At 41.2% G+C, this 6,934-nt stretch overlaps 1 gene segment (V, D, J or C); it reads right to left on the bottom strand.

Annotated features, from left to right (window-relative positions):
* The window catches only part of Trdcl (T cell receptor delta constant like), a 68,624-nt gene that overhangs the window by 6,024 nt on the left and 55,666 nt on the right, over positions 1-6,934 (bottom strand).

The raw sequence follows: 6,934 nt of genomic DNA, 5'->3' as shown, positions 1-6,934 counted from the left end.
TTGGTGAATGCCAAGTCAAGGAGGGACTGTGTCTCATCTGAGGCAGATAGTATTTCTGAGGATAACACTCAATTTTGTCCTTTGGCTTCAATGTGTACCTATTTTACATTATTGTCAATTAAGAGCACAAACTTCTAAACAGGTCTGCATAATCAATTCGGAAGATGGCAATGTTGAAATTATTATAGGGTGTTTTTCCTGTTTTGTAGACTAGAGGAGATCCCACTGAAAGTAAATGGTAGATTTATCTCCGTTAGGGTGGACCTCGCTCTTTTCTAAGGGCCGGACTACAATTTGATTTGAGTAATTTTTGTTTATATTTGAGATAATCTTTATATGTATTCCAGGTTGTGTTCAAACTCTTTTTTGAAAAGGAATTATCGATTTTATGTATATAAGTACACTGTTGCTGTCTTAAAATGCACCAGAAGCGGGAATCGAATCCCATTATTGATGGTTGTAAGCCACCGAGTGGTTGCTGGGACCCCTCGGAAGAGCAGTCAGTGCTCTTAACTGCTGAGCCATCTCTCCAGCCTTTATATTCAAACTCTCAACCCTTTTGCCTCAGTCTCCTAAGTGCTGGGCTTACAGATTTTTGCTATCTTCTTTGAGTCATTTCTTTTTTTTTTTTTTTTTTGGTTCTTTTTTTCGGAGCTGGGGACCGAACCCAGGGCCTTGCGCTTCCTAGGTAAGCGCTCTACCACTGAGCTAAATCCCCAACCCCGAGTCATTTCTTTTGAGACAGGGTCTCATGCATTCTGGCTTTGAACTTGCTATATAGACAAGGATGACCTTGAACACGTGATTCTTCTGTCTTCATATCCTGAGTGCTAGGATTACAGGCACACACCATCAGAGTAGAACAACTACCGTTCTCAGAAAGTACTTGGAGATTAAAACCAGCTAAGCCCATTTCCTGTTTTTTTTTTCTAAAAGGGGCTATCAAATGAATGCTGGTCCCAGAATTGGAGCCTCTAACTGCCTCTTCTCTTTCATACCTTGCTTCGAATACAACCTTCCACTAATCCAGGAATTCACTTTCTTCCCATTTTTTTTAAAACTGGAAATCTTGATGCTTTGAAAAGACAACTGACTGATCGAAGTTCCTGAACTGTGTAAAATTTTGTGTTTCATTTCAGACTTTCTACAGTAACTTTTCTTGTGACCACAGACAGACCTTAGTATTTACTAAAAAAAAAAAAAACAGTTGGAGTTGTTGGTGTCAAATGAAAACTATGTGGAATTACAATGTCTTTTTATCTCTTATAGGCTATGATCAAGGCATCAGGTCTCCCTTAACAGAAAAGCTTGGTAATGCATGTGCAAGTAGAAACAGATTGACCTTTTAAATGTTCGATCCAGCATTTGGGTTTGGGTCTTAGTGATGGGGTCTGTGTTAGTGAAACTAACCAAGTCATTTGGCCAGATTGGTTGAGAGGAGTGACTCTTTATGAGAAGGCGCCTGCAGTTCTCTACAGAAGAACTGGATCAGGGCAGATCAGGGCAGATCAGGGATATCCTAAGAGAACAAGCTGTTCAGAGAAGGCTTCCTCGTGAGTACATGATGATTCTCCATTGCCTTTTTCTCCACCAAGAAGCTCAAATGAAAGATTGGAATCTGTTCTGGCACTCAGGGCAGAAGACTAATTCCTAAGATTCTGACTATTTTGGCTTTGGCTCTAGACGAGATTGGCTTTCTTTTCTTTCTTTTTTTTTTTTCAAAGGGTTTCTCAGAATTATCTGTGCCCAACCCTCCTGAGAAAACCTTTGCTTTTTAGTTTTCTAACACACTGAAGCTGCTGACAGCGAAACTGATAACCCCAGCATTAACGGCTGGAAACCACAAGTCTTCATTCCTTGCCTCTCATTTCAGAGCCTGGTATCTCCTGTTCATTATCCTGTTTGTGGCCTGCGATGTACTGTGGTTGATTTTTCAAGAGATTTAGGAGTTAGAAATTTGTTAAAACAAACCCACCAAACTAACCAAAGCAAACGCAAAACCCTACCTTATCAGCTATTCAAGAGTATGATCCAATCCGAGTAAGTTGGACACTGAAGGTTCGCTTGGATTTTGGTGGAGACAGGGTCTCACTAAGTAGTTAAAGCTAACTTTACATTCTCAATCCTCCTGCCTCAGCTTCCTGAGTGCCAATAGTATATGGTGTGTGCTTCTGGGCCCGGCTGCTAGTGTGGATTTTAAAATCTAAACTCATTAAGAAACTATCATCAATAATCATTTTTTTGATTAGGGAGATCATATCTGAATAATACGAATATTATAATATAACTGGCAAGATGGATGTTTGAAGAGGTTCACCCATGTACATTCTGAGCCTTCAGTGTATTAGTTAGATCTCCTAATTGAACGTAGTGCATTGATTTAGTAAAAGGTTTTCTTAGTCTCTCTCTCTAAGATCCATATGTTTAAAACAATTGAAAGAAAAGTTTACTCGATCAATTCATTGGCATCTGGTTGTCATGGCAACTAAAGAAAACAGATGTCTGGCTTAAGCTGGACCTCCCTTTTTGAAGAAGTAGAATGTACATCATAGTTGTCATATGGAGCTTAGACTATTCTGTATTCGATTTAAACAAATATTTGAAAATAAGATTTAAGTGAAAAATTTCAATGTTCATCTTTTGAGAATAGTCTCTTGTTATTCCATATATATAACTATATTTCCACACTTTTCCAGGTATATTTGCTTGGACAATACCACTTGGTTTTCTGACATTCTCCTCTTACGTGCACTCCTATAATGCTAAAATTACCTGCTGGGAAACAACACACAGAGAAGACAGCATCCTTTCTGAATGCGCTTTATGACTTGCAAACTTAGATATTATCCATTGTAGAACCACACAGGGCATCCTACTGGTTCTCTAAGAATTGTGACATCTATAAATAAATGCCACTGAGAATTTCAAGGCTCTTTGCCTGTATAGCATTGCACTTAAGGCCCGAAATTTGTTCTGCCTGGTTATTCTGACTCGGCTATCCGCCTGTTTCTGAAGCCTTCTGAGCTGTAGGTATTTGTGCTCTGTAAGGAGGCATGCAGGCCAGTTAGCTCAGCCAAAGGTGTGTACAAGGAAGCCAACAATTTCCTAGGGAGTCTGAGTCCAAGCACCCCTTGTGACTGCCTCCTTTCCTCTTAAGTGATACATTTACTGATGTAATTTAAAAAAAAGATTTCTTTGTATTTTCTAGGTTGATCTGTAGATTTAAGAAATAAATGAGGTCTAGAGTTTTAATACCTATACATTTAACAGTAAAAATTGTTACAGAAGCATGTTAGAAATTCAGCACCATCACCCTGGCCTACTTCCGTCTGCCCCACTCTAACTCTGAAATATAAGTAAGTGAATCTACTAGTTATAATTTGTAACATAAGATGGGTGGTAGCTCTGATCCCAGGATTCAAATTATCCATAGAAATATAGGGAAAACAATCAACTTACGGGGCTCCACAAAGAGCTTTATGCCAGCTCCAAAAAACATCTGTCGGGTGTCCCAGGAGCACATTACAATCTTGCTTTACAGATAACCAGCCTGGGACTAGCCCTCGGCCTGGGCTTGAACATCTGTGTGTTGCTTCTCAGCCTGCACCTCAGCCCGTAGAGGCTGCAGTTCAGAGAACTGCAAAGTTGCCCTTGATGAGACAGGAGGCCAAGTGCACAGCACGCCCTTTGCTTTTGAAGGTAACAGGAGCTGAACGTTTGGAGAGGAAAGTGAGCACAAAGTCTCCATCTATGAGATGCCAGGACAGGGCTAAAGCAAAGTAAGAGAGGGTGACAGGCAGCTTTCAGAACTGAATCTCTCACTTTCTGCACATATATTGACTTCCATCACTGCAGGTAGGAACCAGAGAAGAAAGTACAAGATCACCGGGAAGTGTGGTCGGTGTCCCAACAGATAGTAAAGATTTATTTCTCCAATCTCCTTTCCCTCAAGACTCCCAAAGGCTCAGCCTTAAACATTTGACTCTTAACACTGAAGATAATTCTGAATTTCAAGTGGAAATGGTTTAAGGAGAAAATGAAACACAGTACTTTTTGCTCAGATGCAATTTACCAAGCATCAATCAGACTGCAATTGGCTATAGCGTAATTTTGCTTGCTTCCTTCTCTTTGTTACTCTGGTGTTTGTCTCCTTAGACATAAAAAAATTCAACAAATCCCACCATTGCCCTGGAAGCAATAGACAATGGAGAACCTTTGCATGTTTTTATTATCCTCTGAAAGGCAGAGACCAAGCTGACAGTACCAGTCACTCAGGACTGCTAGGGTTTCCATTTTCTCGTACCCGTTCCCACTTCTTTATTTCCTCTAGAATGAGAAAAACTCACATGTCACCCTGTAAGACATAATGGCTTCCCCAGTGGACTTGGAATTTTGGAGCCATTAGAAAGACTGCTGGCAGACAAACCACTGAACGTAAACCCTGGGTTTCAAACACTGGATCACGTTACCAGTGGATGACACTTTCAGGAGAACACCATCACTTCCCAATTTTTCTGGAGTCACTGTCTGTGTTTCTCTGAGATAGGAGTCCCTGATGCCTTGTGCAGAGCCCCCAGATTCAGGGCTTACAGGAGAGGTGTTACCCTAGCTAGAATAGAATCTTGGGGATCAGTTAGTCTGAGGCCAGCCTTGCTAACCAGCAAGTTCTCAATGAAAAATGAAAGAAAGAAAAGAAACCAAGATGAGATAGATAAATAGATAGGGGGTTGGGGATTTGGCTCAGTGGTAGAGCGCTTGCCTAGCAACCGCAAGGCCCTGGGTTCGGTCCCCAGCTCCGAAAAAAGATAGATAGATAGATAGATAGATAGAAGATAGATAGATAGACACATACATACATACATACATACATACATACATACATACATACAGTACATTTAATGCTTTCATTCATGTCTTTTCCTTGTTTCTAACCTTCCTTCTTATACCATGATCACTATTTTCACTCTGAGAGACTCTTCTCATCTGGACTTTCTGTGGTCCTAGTTCCTGACCAGAGGGCCAGAACCAGAAACCTAACCTATGGCTTTTCAAGGTAGTTGTAGAAAATTTATTCTTATTAAGTTTCAGGATAGAGTTTTCAATCATGCATAGAGTATTTTATTTAAAAAATCCTAATACATTTGTCCTGATATTTTCTTGTAATTTCACAACAAATAAAGAGTTTCAAATTTAGACCCACCCCCAATTTCCTGAGAAGCTTCATTTATCAACACTGTGTTACTATGGCTCTAAGGCAGTGGTTCTCAACCTTCCTAATGCTGCAACCCTTTCATACAGTTCTTCATTTTCTGGGACCCCCCCCAGCCATAAAATTATTTCATTGCTACTTCATAACTGTAATTACTCTATGGTTATGAACCATAATGTAAATATCTGATTTGTAGGATATCTGATATGCAACTCCTGTAAAAGGGTCATTCGACTCCCAAAGGGGTCATGACCCACAAGTTGAGAATTGTTGCTCTAAGGTGCTGCTCTAAGGTTCTGTGATGAGCAAACCCTCCACTTCCATAGCTAAGCTGCACTGTCATAGCACTAGCTTAGTCATCAGTTGAATTCTTTGCTCTTTATCCCGTTCAGTTTGCCTCATCTGTTTGGATAGGGTTGGTGGATCAGGATGAGGGAGGTTTGAGTGGAATCTTGTGAAGGCTTCTCAGAGCTAACCATTGCATTTTGCAGCCCCTTTAACGTCTTTTTATCTTCTGAATGTTGACATTTAGGGAAGCCCTTAAGCTTTTGGCTACTAGCTCCTCACTCTGCCATTTCTTATCCCTAGATTTTGCTGACGATCCCATTTTCCCTAAGGGAAAGGAATCGTGTTGGTTTTGCTGAAATGCTAACTGGCCATCATGAACAGAAATAGTTATAGAAAGGTTCAAGTAAGATTACGGCCACCAGGTCATGCATCGACTGGACAAGCAAGGGCAAGGTACTCTTGAGTAAGGGCCACCAACACAAGGGAGTTAGGTCTGTCCCAGAGTTCATAGTAACTATGTAAAATTACCATTCACAACAAAACCTTATATTACTTAACAAACACTGCTCTCTATATTATTTCTGTAGACATTGTACACAACTTCATGAACTGGAATTATTAGGTCCATTCTACAGGTAATGTCACTGGAGGTAGACACAGAAAGTGTGGCTGGGGTCCTTTCCTAAGCCTCCCCCCCCACATACACACACATACACACACACATGCACATACGTGTAAGCAAGAGAGTTGTTGGGTATTTTCCTCTATCATTCTCTATTTTTTTGGACCAGAATCTTCCACGGGACCTGGAACTCATTGATTTGGCAAGACTATCGGGCCAGTGAGATCCAGGGATCTTCCTGTCTCTGCCTCCCCAGTACTAGGATGACAGGCAAGTGCCACTATGTCAGGCTTTTTATATGGTTCTGGAGATCTGAACTCAAGTCCTCTACCTGCACAGTAAGCAGTTTGCCAACTAAACTATCTCTTCAGCCTCCCTTTCAAGTTTGTTCCCTGGGATTCCTTTTCATTCCGACATATAGCCTCCTGACCATTCTTCACACACTCCGGAGAGCACTATCTCCCCTTTGCCTGGAAGTCCCATTCCTCCGGGAAGCTGAAGGGGTTATTCTGCCCTGTCAAATGCCAGCTTTCCAACGAGACTCCTCTGTTTAAAATGACACACCAGTCCTTCCTTCATGTGCCTTCTTGGATCTTGGCTTGTTGCAGCCTATAGTACTTTTATCTTGTGTCATTTGCCTTTACAGGTAAGAATTTCGATCTGCTCTCTTTGTGCTGATGCTTTGTACCTAAAATAGTGCTTGGCACAGGTGACAGTGCTGTGCCCCAGGCTGCAGATCAGGGCTCTGCTTTGGTGCTGCAGTGTTCTAGCATACTTCCATTTCGGTAAACCACAACAGAGGTGCCCTCTGATGG

This window comes from Rattus norvegicus, chromosome 15 (assembly GCF_021556685.1).
Source record: "Rattus norvegicus strain SHRSP/BbbUtx chromosome 15, alternate assembly SHRSP_T2T, whole genome shotgun sequence".
NCBI classification, from domain to species: Eukaryota; Metazoa; Chordata; class Mammalia; order Rodentia; family Muridae; genus Rattus; species Rattus norvegicus.
This window is presented reverse-complemented; position numbering and strand designations above follow the sequence as displayed.